Source organism: Microtus pennsylvanicus, chromosome 22 (assembly GCF_037038515.1).
Source record: "Microtus pennsylvanicus isolate mMicPen1 chromosome 22, mMicPen1.hap1, whole genome shotgun sequence".
Lineage (NCBI taxonomy): Eukaryota > Metazoa > Chordata > Mammalia > Rodentia > Cricetidae > Microtus > Microtus pennsylvanicus.
The window spans coordinates 16,515,115-16,530,539 of NC_134600.1; the positions used below are offsets into that span (position 1 = coordinate 16,515,115).

Here is a 15,425-nt window from a genome sequence, read left to right on the forward strand (position 1 = left end):
CAACGCTGGTGCGATCTGGACGGAGCCAAGCAGGAACTGTGCTTATCCATTGAGTTCCAATTTTGCCGTGAGCATACATAAGGGCCTGTATTCACTAAGCACCTCTGGTAAGGGAAGGGGCCTCAGGCTCATCCTCCCAGCCCACAGGCCCAGGTTTGCTCGCTTTTAGGCAAATGAAGTTTCACAAGCCGTTCATTTATTTGTCACTGAAGTCATTAACAATGAGTGTTTACCTAATCAGCTGGTGAGTGGCCAAACATTCCTCTCCAGAGTGTGGGTTTTCTTTTCTTTCTCCTAAGTACTCTCCCGGCTTTTGTGTCCCTGAGAAACACCTCTCACTTCTCCTCCCTTCTGTTTAGATAAGCGTGGGACATTGTTCTGCTACAGTTCTGCATCTCTGGCTAGTCTTCTCACCCAGCATCAACAAACCACAGAGCTCCCAGTCCTAGCTGGGGGCTCCGGCTCTGCGCCCACAACACTGTACTTCTAGGCTGAACTGTTTTCACCCCTTACTTCAGAAGGTTCCCAGGCAGGGGTTTGTTTGAGGCAGCCAAGCCACCTCTAGGTTTAAGCAGCATAAACTGCAGCCCTGCAGCAGCTCAGCTACAGCCTTCCAGCGGATCCTGATTTAGTCCCTCTTCTTCCAGTTGAGAGCTTTCAATTCCTTTCAGCTCATCTTGTCTAGAGGTAGTGGTGGTATACAGAACTCCAGCTATCAGAAACCACGGAATGCACAAGTTGAAACAAACTACTGCTTAAAGACTTAAGGACGGATCCGTGTTTGGGGACGGACATCAGAGCACCGGTTTAGTCATTATTTTAAAAGACGAGAGAGAGTCAGGCTAACGTCCCATCCTAAGTACCACGATGGAATTGCTTACGGTATTCTGGGCCTGTAGTTGGCAGCTGCTTTTGTCTATGACCGAAATCCAAGATTTACCGCCCACCAATGCAATGCATCCTACCCTCCACACTGTCCACAAGCAAACAACATTTCATCAAGGTGGGCTTCCTGTTGCACTCTAGGAGACTCCAGAAAGAAGGTGCCGTGGGGGTCCAAGTGGTCTTTTACTTTTAGATTACAAAATACTCTAGTTAGAAAAATCTTCAAACAAAATAACTGTGGGTGCAGATTTAAAAATATAAAGATAGTATATTTAAGTTAAAAAATAAAATCCACAATCAGAGGATTCAGATATAATTTAAAGGAAATAAAATTGAAATGTGCAGCTGTTCTGCTTCCTCTTATCCTGTGCCCTCCTGCACACGATACAGACAGGAGAGAGGGAGGGTGCACAGATGACCCCGGTGGGGAAACTGTGCAGGAGGAGAGGTTAATCAACACCGTGGAAGCGCTGCTGAGAGGAGCCTGCATTTGTAAGGCTCCTGCAATTGAGCTCACTAGGTCTGGCTTTCAGCACACACTAATCAAGGGTGCTAATGAACCCGAAGAGGTCCAAACCGAGAGCAAAGGGAAAACCTACACACAGAGGTCAAAGGGCAGATGCCAAGGACAGATGGGAATCAGCCAAACCCCAAACCCCGGAGCAGAAGTCTGTCCTATGGAGCGGCACAGAAATGAAGGTCCTACTCACCCATCTTCTAGGGGACCACAGCCAAGGCCACTCCTGGCTAGTGGTGTCCTTTGTCTCAGAAGAAAAATCAAGCTGGCAAGGCTTTGTTACCCTGACTAGAGATGAAAATAATTCCACTCAAGGGTGGAAAAGCTGGCAGAGTGAGAGTCTACAGGAGTAAATATTACTAAAATTAGATAACTACCTGGAAAGACTGGATGAGACTGTTTCAAGCCACTAGGAACTAGAACCAAGAGCCTTTAAGCCATGCATTCTTAAGACTTTTTAAAACCAGTCTTTTACATCAGTAATAAGATTTACTTTGTTTCTTTCTATATCATGTGTTAGAAGCTCACATCGATAACTATCAGAGAAAAACCAACTCCCGTAAAGGGCTAAAACAATCACAATTTACTATTGTCACACGATGTACCTATAAACGACCAAGATGACTATTATCAGCGCCACCAAAGCAGCCACTGGAAACTGGATTTTATAAACAGCTCTTGCAGCCAATTTTGCTCCCTTCTTTTAAAATAAAAGGGAGACGTGGCCTCAGAAAGGAGCCCAGAGCCTGCGATGCTGCTGACGGGAGCATCTGGAGACTTACCGACCAGCAGGACAGAAGTCTCAGACGAGAGACACAGAACAGCTCTGTCACGGGGTGCCCTCATGGCCTGGAGGCAGGGAAGCCATCTCCAGCCAGCCTTCTCAACCTCACACCACTGAGCGCTGCCCTGTCCTCCCACAGGACAAGCAGGGTTGGGCCCCGCGGCCAAGGAAGAAAGGGCAGTGGAGTCCAGGGCTCTGTGGAGAGCAGATTCCCTCTGCCCTTCAGCTGTGTAAAGAGCTGCTGCCTGCCGGACAAGCGTCGCCTGGCCGCCTTCCTGTTTGTGTCTCAGCTCAAACTTCTATCCATTTCCCCAAGGAAGACTTACTTTGGAAGTGCAATTAGCGTCAGGAGGCTGATTTGGAGAAGCTGGGCAGTGACTGAGACCTAGAAACACGTTTCCCCTAAGTAGATACAGGCTCCATTAAGAGTACCGTAAGAGTCAGAGGCAAAAAGTGGATCCCTTGTGATATAGAGGGTTTCTATTCTTCAGACTTTTAATGTGAAATGCAGGAAGGAAAGAATTTGTGGCTGATTAATCCAATATGTGTCGAGCCATAGCGCAGACACAAACCATGACTTAGGGTCAGAAGGTAAAAGTGTGACTGCAGAGGGGTTTACCACAGATACGTTCTACCATCTTGACCAAATTCGGTCCCTTATAGACCTCAACCTTTTCATGTGGATGAATGGAACCGATAACATGTACGTTGTAGACCCACTTGTGAGAGCCGCAAAAGATGAACATGAAAGACCAACCCCACATTTAGGGTTCTATGTAGGTCAGAGCCGCGGAAAACTAGGGTGCACAAGGCTGTGTACCGTCCCCAGTAACACACACACAAACCCTAGCATGCATGTGTGTTCCAGCCTCCCTGCACACACGCACACGCACACACACTCACACACACACACACACACCACACAGAGGAAACCCTAGCATACATGTGTGCTCCAGCCTCCCTGCACACACACACACGCACACACACACACACACACACACACACACACACACACCACACAGAGGAAACCCTAGCATACATGTGTGCTCCAGCCTCCCTGCACACACACACACACACACACACACGCACACACACACACACACACACCACACAGAGGAAACCCTAGCATGCATGTGTGCTCCAGCCTCCCTGCACGCACACACACACACACGCACACACACACACACACACACACACACACACACACACACACACACACCACACAGAGGAAACCCTAGCATGCATGTGTGCTCCAGCCTCCCTGCACACACACACACACACACGCACACACACACACACCACACAGAGGAAACCCTAGCATGCATGTGTGCTCCAGCCTCCCTGCACGCACGCACACGCACACACACACACACACACACACCACACAGAGGAAACCCTAGCATGCATGTGTGCTCCAGCCTCCCTGCACACACACACACGCACACACACACACACACACACACACCACACAGAGGAAACCCTAGCATGCATGTGTGCTCCAGCCTCCCTGCACACACACACACACACACACACACACACACACACACACACACACACCACAGAGGAAACCCTAGCATGCATGTGTGCTCCAGCCTCCCTGCACACACACACACACACACCACATGTGCCACACATATACAACACCCCCACCCACACATACACGCCACATGATCATGCTGTGATTACAGCACAATATTTAACTTCCTGCCTATTGTTACACACTTATCAGTCGGCAGTAGTCGGATTTGTAAAAGCTACCCTATTTCCTCTCACAGGCTGGAGCTGTCGCTCGCTGGGAGAGCGCTTGTCTAGCTTGCTCCAGGAGCTCTAGGACTTGAGTTCAATCCCCAATGCAAGACAAAAATTACTCTAATGAAAGACTGTATTTTTGTTTGCATACTATGGGACTTCACCATGAGCGTGAAGGTTTAAGGAAAGGTAGCAAACTCACTTGCTGTCTGGTGTATTATTTCCAGTGACAATAACTGCTCTTGGCGCACGTTAACATACAATACATGTCAGCAAATAGTAAACATACCTGTTTGGTGATTCAAAGGATGAATGTGTAATTCCTGACAAAGCCAGATACAGTGTTCTACAGACAGTTGGCCTGGTGTGATGCAGCCTAGTATCTATCTGGGTTTTTTGTGTGTGGGGGGGGGGCGGGGGGGGGCGATTTAAGACAGGGTTTCTCTGTAGCTTTAGAGCCTGTCCTGGAATTCACTCTGTGACCAAGATGTCCTCGAACTCACAGAGATCTGCCTGCCTCTGACTCCAGAGTACTGAGATTAAAGGTGCGTACCACCACTGCCTGGCCAACCTAGCATCTATCTGAAAACTCCATACTGGAAAGGCTCCAAAACTTGAAACATTTTGAGTGCCCTTCGAGTCTGGATTTCCAGTTTCAGATTTTCAGATCAGGGATGTACAAATGCTCCGAAGCCTTAAAAAAAACAAAAATCATAGCTCCAAAATCTTAAGAGTAGATCTCAAGGGTCCGGGTAAGGGATATGTGGCATGCACACACTGGAGTAGAGAATGTTCACGGCCTCTTCCGTGGAGGAACAACCCTGAGGAAATGAGATGAAAAGCTCTTGAAAAAAATCACCGAGGAATCAGAACTGCATATTCATTTCTATTTTCATTATCTAAACTAGTATGAGACTTAGACATCACTGTGATTTTGAACGAAGAGCACCTTCGTGATCCTCCCTCTGCCACATCTCCCCCACCTCCTCTACCTCTGGTCCTCCCTTATAATTCACCCCCAGTCTCCTTTCTTTGGTGTTCCACTCTTTCCTCCTTTTCCCAGCACACACTACTGCCCTGTCTCAGCAGTCTTCCTAACTGTTTTTCACGGCTATACACACACGCACACACATCATGTGTTCACGTGCACACAGCACAGACGTCTGCGCCTGAGTGAAAACCCGGGTTTTGTCTCTCTGGGTTGGAGTCATCTTGCGTATCCTGACTTTCCAGCTCCATCCGTTTTCAGGACTGTGGCGTCGAGGGATGAACGCACAGAGGAACCCCTTAGGTGCAACAGGCAAAATGAGTTAAACACACTGAAGGAAACGTCACCTTGGGGTGGGGCACATTTCTCGACTTGCTTCTGTTAAGCCCAAAGGCTGTTCTCTGCTGCCCTTTATACCCCAGAGATGGTGACAGTGGGGCCCGCTGATCATTATCTTTTTAAAGAGCATGACCTGACACGAAGAATAAAGACTCAGGTTCCCTTGTGGCTTTCATGATCCGCTTACTATTATTTGAAACAAGCGTGCTGGGAGAGAAGAGAGAAGGTGAAACAATACCAGTTTAGGATTTCTCTTTACCGCCTGAATCTAGCTCAAGCTGCCGGAGAGGGCAGACACTGCTTGACGGTTGTTCATGAGTACCCATGTCAGGAAGAATGTGATTTTATTAGGTATTTGCCCATTTAATGTCGTTAGCAAGAGATCAGATCTGTCCACATGAGAAGATCGTCTGAACACAATGCTCTCCTACTTTTCAGAGATTTCTTGTTCTGCTTAGGAAAGAGAAGGCTCCCTGTCTCGCTTCTTTCCCCGTACCTTCCAGTCTCTCACTTCCTAACACGAGAGGAGACGTGTCCCTCTCCAGATGTCCTCGTAAGCAGTAATAAAAGAAAATAAATATTTATAAATGCTAACTCCGAATGTCATCAATCTTGTTCCCAAATAAAAAGAATCTCTTGTATCTCATACATGTGCTACAGATTTAGGCCAATACATCTCCCAAGAACACAGGGTGGTGAGATAAACTCAGCATAGAGACAAGCAAGTGACTGCTGCCTACAAGGGCCTGTTCCCATGTTTCTCTGACCTCAGAGTTTCAGAGATGGTAGAATTCCACCCATCTCCCTCCGCCCGCTTCTCCTCTTGCTCAGAGCTGCAAATGTTGGAGGTGGGTTTTTTTTATTGACTAATTACAGATTTCTCAGGAGCTCTGAAATGGATTCTTAACAGCTTCGAGTGACTCCCCCACCTTATATTTAGCCTCCAGCCCAACAAATGCCAGTCTGCAGAGCTTGTGAATTCAGCTGCAGAAGGTTTCCAGACGCGGTACCAACTCTGCCTTCCAGAACAGGTACCACTTCAGCCTGGCATTGGGAAAGGGAAAGCTGATGGAGCTCCGACAAACACCCGGAGGCTCTGGCATCCCCCCTGGGGATGCTGACAGGCGGCCACCCAGGGTTGCTGTAGAAAGTGCTTTACCCTGTTCTGACAAACATAATCAAGACCCGTACTGTATTTGATTGACCAGCAAACAAAAATATAAGTTCAAGGAACTGGCCAGGGGCTCTGCTTATGCTGCTTGTGGAATTGCATGTGTCTTATTTTAACACGATTTATCAATAATTGCTGAACATCCAGCGTTGCTATTATTAAATAAGTGTTTTTGACAGGATGGGACATATAAACTCTGTCTTGTCAGAGAAGAGAATTTATATGTCTGACACAAAAGAACAAATACCATAGAACACAGTGCCCTCCAGTTTGCAGGTACTGGGTGTGTATGCTTCACAACACAATAGAAAAAAGAGATGCTGTGCCTTGTTCACATCTTTCGCCGTCTAGGCAGTCACTTTCCAGTACCGGCTGACTCCAGAAACTAAACTCTGTAGGGACAAAAGCAGGTAAAACGAAGTCACACTGACAGATGCAGTTTTGATATTTAATTACATTATATTATTTACATTAATTAATTACATTAATTCCAAGCACTTAGGGCTGTTTCTTTTTTTTAAGGCGACGAACAAAAGAGATGGCATTTCCTGTTCTTTCTCCACCCTTGCTTGCCTTCGGGAGGCTCCTCTGGGCTAGGAGGACACAGATTTGTAACTACAACCTTCACAGTCTCAACTGATTCAAATGCCAAGGAGACAAACAGAAGTCACCAGCAGCACAAAGGTCGCCTGTGATAAGGGAGGGACAGGCAGCCTGATACCAAACATGCCACGCAAACGGGATGTAGCTCAGGCGGTAGAGCTCTTGCCTAGCGGTTATGAAGTCCTGGGTTCCATCCTCAGTACCATATAAAATCGGGTCCTACTGGTACATGTCTGTAACAACTGCACTTGGGAGACAGATGCATGGGTACCAGAAGTTCAGGATCATCCTCAGCTATACCGTGAACCAGAGGCCAGCTTGGGATACAGGAGACTTTGTCTCAAAAACAGAACGCCAAGCACCAAGTGAGAAGGGCATAGGTTCAAATCCTAGCTGTATCACTTTCAATTGTATGATCTTGGGTAAATTTCTCCATCTCTCTGAACTGTCTGAAAAGCAGGCACAGACACGCTAGCATCCGCCTTAGCCGGGTCATGGTGATGGTAAGTAAATTATAAATGCCAAGCCCTGCAGAGAGTGCTTTTAGAAATCCCCAAGCGACAGCTCGGATACAGAAGAAGAAAATGCAGAGGAAGTGCCACAAACGTTTCAATGGAGGAGGATATCTAAGCCCATACACGAACCAGGAGATCCAGAGCCTCCAGCCCGAGAGTCCTTCTTACACCTGGAAGAGTTTGAATGCACGAGCTGTCCCCGACCCACATACCTGATGACATGAGAAGACTTGGGAAAAGGTCTCAGAAAGAGTGGGAGTCCCAGGTCACCCCTTTCCTCCCAGCTGTCATAGCCCCCACCTGTCTGCGATGTGCCACCAGAGTCTCGGGTCCAAGCTCAGTGCAAGCCGATCCTGCACAAACTGATCTCCAGGACTCTTCTCCTGACAGACTCTACGGGTGCCTGAATGTCTAGGAGACACTCACAGTGTCCTCATAAACAGGAGTAGATTGGCCTTTCAACTATAAACAACTAGGGAACCAGATTAACTCTGAGAAACTGTTTACAGATATTAGGCAAAGGAAGGACCGGCTGTGGTCCAAAAGAGGAGGGAAGAGGTGAGTGAGTCCTTCTGAAAGTTCATTCCAGCTTGCTTTCTGTCTGGTAGGGAGCTCCAACGGCAGTCCCAGGAGGACAGATTTGAGAACACCATGGTCTCCTCCAGTGCGGGGAACACAGAACAGCATTCTGGAAGGCTCAGGCAGAAAAAAAAATCTGTGAGGAAAAAGATCCAAGTGCCAGACAGGAAGGAGCTAGGCAGACAAAGAAATCCATACGGCATTTCATCGGGGTTGGGGGCTGAAGATCAAGTCGCAATGTGCAGGGTCAGCTTGATGGAGTCTGACAAAAAACAAACGAGTTTCTATAAATTAAATAATCCCCTGAGCTCCCTTGGCTGGCTGACATGCGAGTCCTGTCCAGTTGGAATAGAAAGTCTTTGTTGGAGGGTCTGGGCCTTGAGGTCGTGACCCCAGAAGTCTACTTCCGTGAGGCTTGGTCACCTCTACTCTGGGGTCCTGCCCTAACCATTTTAATGGAAATACAACAAAACCTTCACTTATCTTGCACTAAACAATAACAAGAAGAAAACAAGCCCAGCATTCAATCCAACACAACTCCCATGCAGGGAAAGAAGGGAACAGACACAGAAATCCAGACACAGCAGGATGTAAGACCTCCCAGGCCAGCCAATGAAAGCGGGAGGGTAAACATGCTCAGATGACTGAAAAGTCTAAGAGGAAACATATGAGGGGAAAATAGAAGACAGGAAAGCTTGCGACCCCCTGGAGATGAAAGGCATATCTGACATGAAGAATATATAAGATGAGCTTATCAGCCATTAATTAGCCACAAAATAAATTTGAAGACAAAACAATCTGAAAAATATCCAAACTGGAACAGAAAAAATTGGGGAGGAATTGGAAAAACTGAACAGCTTCCTAGTGACCCCTGGGACGAGGGACAAGCTTAACAGACCTGCTGCTGAAGTTCTAGATAGGACCCGAGGGCAGGAAACCATTTTTTAAAATATGGCTGTTAAATTTTCACCCCCTCCCAAATCTGTTGATGTCACAGCTTGAAGATATTCAACAAACCCCAAGAAAGGACAACAGGAAGAAAACCACAGGCCAGTGTGCTGTGATACCATCACTGAGAAAACAGGGAACAAACAAGCAGCCGAAGGGTAGAAAGACAGAGAGACCACGGACAAATGGACAAAAGCAAAGAGGGACATAAAGCTCCCTCAGACAAAGCACCAGCAAAAGCCAGAAGGACATCTCAACAGGGCTGAAAGGAAAACTAAAACACTCAGCCTCAAACTCTGCGTCTCGTGGACTCAGCCCTCAAAAATAAAGACTGAATGAATAGTGTCTTAGACTTACGCGAAGGTGCAGAGGACACACACACTGTCCAAGTTGCACTTCGAAGCGTGTTAGTTTCTCCAGTGGTGACAAAATAATTCTCAATGAAAACTTGGTATCACACCAGAGAATCAAAGCTACGGGAGTGGCGGGTATGTGCAGACACAGAAAGAAACCTACTTTTTTTTTTTTGCTTTTTATTTCTTTCAAGTATGACTATTAAAACAAAAGTTAGTAATGATGAATTTTGCAGTACGTGGTGGATGTGGTAAGAGCAAGGAGAACAGGAGCCAGGAGTTCAGGATGGAGAAAGAGAGATCACGAAGCCATCAGGTGCTTACACTGTATACAAAGTCATATTGAGAATTGGGATCTAGGGGTGTAAAGTATAAGAGTATTGACCAGAGTGATGTATCATGAGAGAGAAGATAAAACAGAATAAGAAATTTTCTCAAGTAATCCAAAAGAAGGCCAGAAAAATGGGGGCGGGAGGTAAGGAGAAAGCATCTAGGGGAAATAGGAAATACAGCAAGATAGGAGACTACCGCTGCACACGTACGCTGTATACAAGAAACACAGTGTGATTACAAAACACGGGCACCACACAGTGGAAGTCAAAGTGTAGACTCAGCTAATCATCAAGATGTGGGACACAGTGGACTTTTGTGTCGGGTTGGGTCGTGCATGCAGCAGCTGTCACAGGACCAAGGATCTTGACTATAAAACAGCCATGGAAGAGTAAGCAACACCAGGATAAGACCAGAAAGGATCCACACACAAAGGAATAACCGAAGCGGAAAAGATGACCAGAGCAGGAAGAGTATTATGGTCTGAAAAGGAAATGCCTGCTGCAGAGTTGTAGATTGACGTCTTGATGGTGCTATCTGGAAGCATGCTGGAAACTTTAGGAATGGAAGTACGTCACTAGGGATGTCCTCGGGTCTTATATTCTCTGGCCCTCTTTCTGGACGCCTCTGTCAGCCTCAGGACCACCATGATGGTAAGAGCTTTGCTCCGTGACTACTTCTTCCATGATGCTCTTGTCACAGGCCTAGGCGCACGAAGGTGAGGTGACCATGACCTGACACGTGTGGAACTTTGAGCCCAAGCAAAGCTTCCCCTGTTCATGTTGTTCTCTCAGATATCTAACTCAGAGTCTCAGACTGCAGGACAGGTCCCCAGGAACACTCCGCCCTCTCCCCCATTATCAGACAGCCCCATGGGCAGAGCCTAGCATAAAAAAAGCTGGTACCGGACAGACAAACACTAGCTCTAAGATCATATTGGGAACAGTCATGGGCTTGATCAAAACAAAACCAAATAAAAACAAAAACAAAATAACAGAGAAGAGACAAAAATGATCAATGTCAGGAAAGAAAAGATGGTACCTGGAAAATAGATGATCGTGACAAAACACTAACCGGTTCCCAGTTTCTGCCAAGAAAGCCCAGTTTCTATGAAAGAGATACATTCCTTGGTAGATGAATTACCAGAACTGACAGGAAGAAACGGAATCTACTCATGTTTTGAAGCATGTAGAACCTGATAATGTAAGACATTCCCACAGGGAAAACTCCAGCCAGATGGCCTTACTGATAGACTACCAGACACGTGAGTGACATGCAATACCTACACCGATACACTGCCCAACACCTGACTAGCATGCAAATACCAACACCGATACACTCCTCAACCACTGTGCAACATGAAATACCAGCATTGATACACTACCCAACAACTGAGTAACACACAATACCAACACTGACACACTAGCCAACTACTGAGTGACACACAATACCAACACTGATAGACTATGCAGAGACTCAGTAACACACAATACCAACACTGATACACTACTCAACCACTGCGCAACATGAAATACCACCATTGATACACTACCCAACAACAGAGTAACACACAATACCAACACAGATACACTAGCCAACAACTGAGTGACACACAATACCAACACAGATAGACTACGTACAGACTGAGTAACATGATATACCAACGGTGGTACACTACACACACTGCCAACACTACCCAGTGACTGAACAACATCTAGTACCAACCCACACAGAAAACACTGGGTACAGGGACTGCTTCATTGCATAAAACCAGGTTTACCTCAATAACCATACGAAGTGGTTATGAGAACGAAAACCTATAGAAGCACTCATTCATAAACATGCAGGCACTAGTCACCAGACCTGGTGCCAGCTGATAACACTGGCCCTGATGGCTACAGTCTGGCCAGCATCAGCAACAATGCGGAGCTAGAAGCTTTTGGGTTTTTTTGCTGTTGTTGTTTCTTTTTTATTTTTTCTTGATACTATAACTTGCCTATTGAGAATACCTTACATTTGTATTGGTCATGAGGCTTAAAGTCAGTAGTCCAGGTCATCTGGGCAGATGAGACAAAACATCTGGTAACCAACAAACACTTAAATTTCTGTTTTATAAATAAAAGTCTTTTGCATGCGTTCATTTATGTCTTTTTATTGGGGCGAGTGGCCAAGCCTGCCACCGTGCACCTGTGGAGGTCAGAAGCCAGATGTGAGTCAGTGTCTCCTTGCACTGCGTTGGTTACAAGGACTGAATTCAGGATGTCAGCCCTGGGAGCAAGCACCTTTATCCCTGAGCTACCTTACGTCTACTAACAACTTTTAATACTCAGCCTTTCTTGAGTTGTAGGTCAGCGTGTACTATGGCAAGTCCAATACCTGTCTTCAGACTTGAGTTGATTAGACACAAGAGATTGGATGCAGAAGTAACTATCGATTTGAACTCTAAGGCAAGCTTCCAAACAGAATCGGACTTAGCTCTCACTCTCTGCCAACATAAAGTCATTCTCCATTGGATTTCTGTCTTGCAGAATCCAATGGGCCTAAGGTCATGAAGGCAGGATACTCAATGTCTGGGCTAAGTTAGTCCCTGGCAAGAATTATTTTCCTGTGAATTCTTAATGGTATTTGAAGCCTCTCTTCAATGTATTTATTTTTATAACTAAACACCAGTGGGCTTGTACGCTGATAAGCATACAACCAAACTCAGTATAGTCAAGATGTAAGAGTGGTAGATGGTTAACTCCCTGCAGCGGTTACTACCAAAGCAGTGTCCTCAGGAACTCGGGAAACATGGGGGTTTTAGTCAAGGGATCTGTATATACTCTATAGGGGGTGGCTCTTTCCTGGGTTTGTTTAGTTAAGTAGTTCCTTCCTGAGTATGCTCAGTATTCTTTCTCTCTCTCTCTCTCTCTCTCTCTCTCTCTCTCTCTCTCTCTCTCACACACACACACACACACACACACAGAGAGAGAGAGAGAGAGAGAGAGAGAGAGAGAGAGAGAGAGAGAAAGCTGTACTCTGTTTCTTCTCTTCTCAGCAGGTTCCTAGCAGGAAAACAGCTCCCTGGTTTTTCCCTCTTCTGTCCAGTGGGTTTTCTTCAGGAGCATTTTGAGGATTTATCCAAATGTTCAGATTATCTGGGCTAGAAATGTTTTCCCAGGCTGATGGCTTTTACAGCTTGCCACTTCCCTCTTATCCTAACCCACCACCTTCTCTCTCTTATCCTAACCCACCACCTTCTCTCTCTTATCCTAACCCACCACCTTTTCAGATTGCACTCAACTCTGCCTTTCACTGCACAAAAGGTCACCGAAATGACGAAGGCATCACTCTACCAAAACCAAATCCACAGTGGGTATATGTATATCGTACAACATGAAATTTGAATCTCTAGCTCTCTACCGGACTCCTTTCCCTTTAAGTATGTCCCCCTTCTTCTTCCCCTCAATCCTGAGCACTAATCATGAAAGTTTCAGGGTACTCAAACAGCAGAATAAAAATTACATAAAGCCAGTTTGGAATTCTGGTCACAGACTAGGAGTCACCCTTAAGCTCCGTGGCACCTCACACTCATCATCACCAACACACACGTGACAGCATGCTTATTATCTCTGCCCTGAGTGTCTATGACCACCGTTCAGAGAATCACCAACAAGCCTAAATCTGACTTTCTATGTAACATGCACAGTAAAAGAAAGGGCCTGATAGCATTAAATAACACATGGAGAGCAGCCACCCTCTCAACTATACATGAACTAGACGTCCTTATGCAAATGGGAAGTCTCAAAGGGCAAGGATTCAGAGAGTGGCAATTTAATAAACGGACTCATCTTCGGAGGCAATTTCCACATTGTGGAAGGTCTGATCTCAATATCCAAGTAACATGCTTATCTTGTCCAATAAAGCAAAGGCCCAGACAATTGCAAATGCCCAATAAAGCGAGTCTTATTATCTAAAATATGTCTTTCTTCTGAAAGAGGGGAGGCACCCGGTAGCCTGACTCAGTGTTAATATCTAGTAATGATCTGATTTTGATATTTGCTTACTCACTCGGCTTTTGCAACAGCATAACCAATTAACTGTGGCAATTATTCAGTAAGCTGCATGTGACCTGACTAGGGAGATGGGGCACAGAGGTGAAGAGAAAGCGGATGGCGAGTTGGCTTGCCTCACAGCAGGAACTATGTAGCATGCAGTACATTTCATCTTGTTCCAGCTGAGATCTAAGAAATTATTCCTTCACTCAACTATTTTTTTTGAGTGTCTGATCACACTGGGCCCTGTGTTAGAGACACGAAGCAGTGAGCAGCCAAGATGCACGCATTCTCCACTCTCATCAAGATGACTGTCTAGAAGATGACAAGTGTTAGCAAGGATGAAGAGGAAACAGAATCCTAGCTGTTGGGGGGCACTGGAAATTAGCATAGTCTCTATGCAAGACAGTGTGGAGACTGTTCAAAACATTAAAAATAGAACTAACATATGACCCCCCTCCAAAAAAAAATCCCATTCCCGGGCACACAGCCAGATGAAGTGAAATCAGTATGCAAAAAGATATGACCCCTGTGTTTATTACAACTCCACTCAGAAGAGCCAAAAGATGAAGACAACCAAAGAGTCCACCGTGTGATGACTGGATTCCGCAAAGGCAGCGTCCATACACAATCGGCCACAACACAGCTTTCAGAAAGAAGGAAGAAGTTTTTAACAGCATCCCTAGAAGTGGGTTGTGTGAAAGGAACCAGGGACAGGAATAGAAACAAACACCGCATGATCTCTCTGAACCTGGAGCGCACTGATTTGCTTAGCCTGGACAGCCAGCGAGCACCGGGGATCAAGTTCTGTCTGCCTCGCCAGCACCTCATTATGAACATACCATACCCAGATTTACCGCGGGTGTGAGGGATCCAAACACGCAGCAATCACCTTACCCCGCCCACCACAGACAGGGTTCAAGTAGGTTGTGACACCGGCATCAGAGAGCTTTTCTGTAGTGAAGACGGCTGTAAGTGAAGCTCTGGCTTCCTGGACAGCTTGAGCAGTCCCAGAATGGCTACTGGGAAGGAAGCCAGCGGAAGCGATGGCGAGGAGGGATCGTGCCCTGAGTGCGGGCTGGCAAGGAGCGTGAGTTTTCAGAGAGCAGTGAAAGCCAGTCTGGCTCCTGGTTGCTCCCCGCCAAGGATCAGCGCGAAGTCTCAGGACGACAGCTGCTTTTACCCCCTATTTCTAGGAAGGCCTCATTTTATTTTATTGCCTCCTTTCTACAGCTTATACAGTGAGCAACTGTCCTTGGTAATTTTTCTGCTAAAACGAACAATGACAAGGACAGGCATGGACTTCATCATAAAATCACGTCCACATCCATACATGAACAAGGAGTGAGCCAAGCATGTCTCCGAGATAAGCAAGTTCCTTAAATTACCCAACAGACTACCATGTTTGGTAAAGTTGACAATTAGTGGCCATTCATAAACAAGACCATTTTTGTTTTCATGGACGGTTTATGTTTCGTATACTAAGAAGCCCAAGTGTGGTCTCCATTTCTATACTGAGGCATGTAAACAGTCAAGGTGCCCCAGGTTGGGTCTGGAGCTCCGATGGTAGAACGTCTGGCTAGTGTGTTTGCCTCCCTGGGTTCTACACCCAGCACTACGCACGTCGGGT

The 15,425-nt window shown here is 46.3% G+C and overlaps 1 protein-coding gene across 3 annotated transcripts in view; it reads right to left on the reverse strand.

Moving 5' to 3' along the window:
• Arhgap28 (Rho GTPase activating protein 28) overlaps positions 1-15,425 on the reverse strand; it is a 179,794-nt gene that overhangs the window by 114,953 nt on the left and 49,416 nt on the right. Inside the window, exon 1 of one of the 3 annotated variants that reach the window (XM_075956150.1) lies at positions 2,185-2,486. The exons of 1 other annotated variant lie outside the window; for it this stretch is intronic. The gene's annotated coding sequence lies outside the window, so the exon portion shown is untranslated. Of the gene's footprint in view, positions 1-2,184; positions 2,487-7,851; positions 7,899-15,425 lie in introns of those variants that run through there. One more of the 3 variants, XM_075956151.1, reaches the window with a different exon arrangement.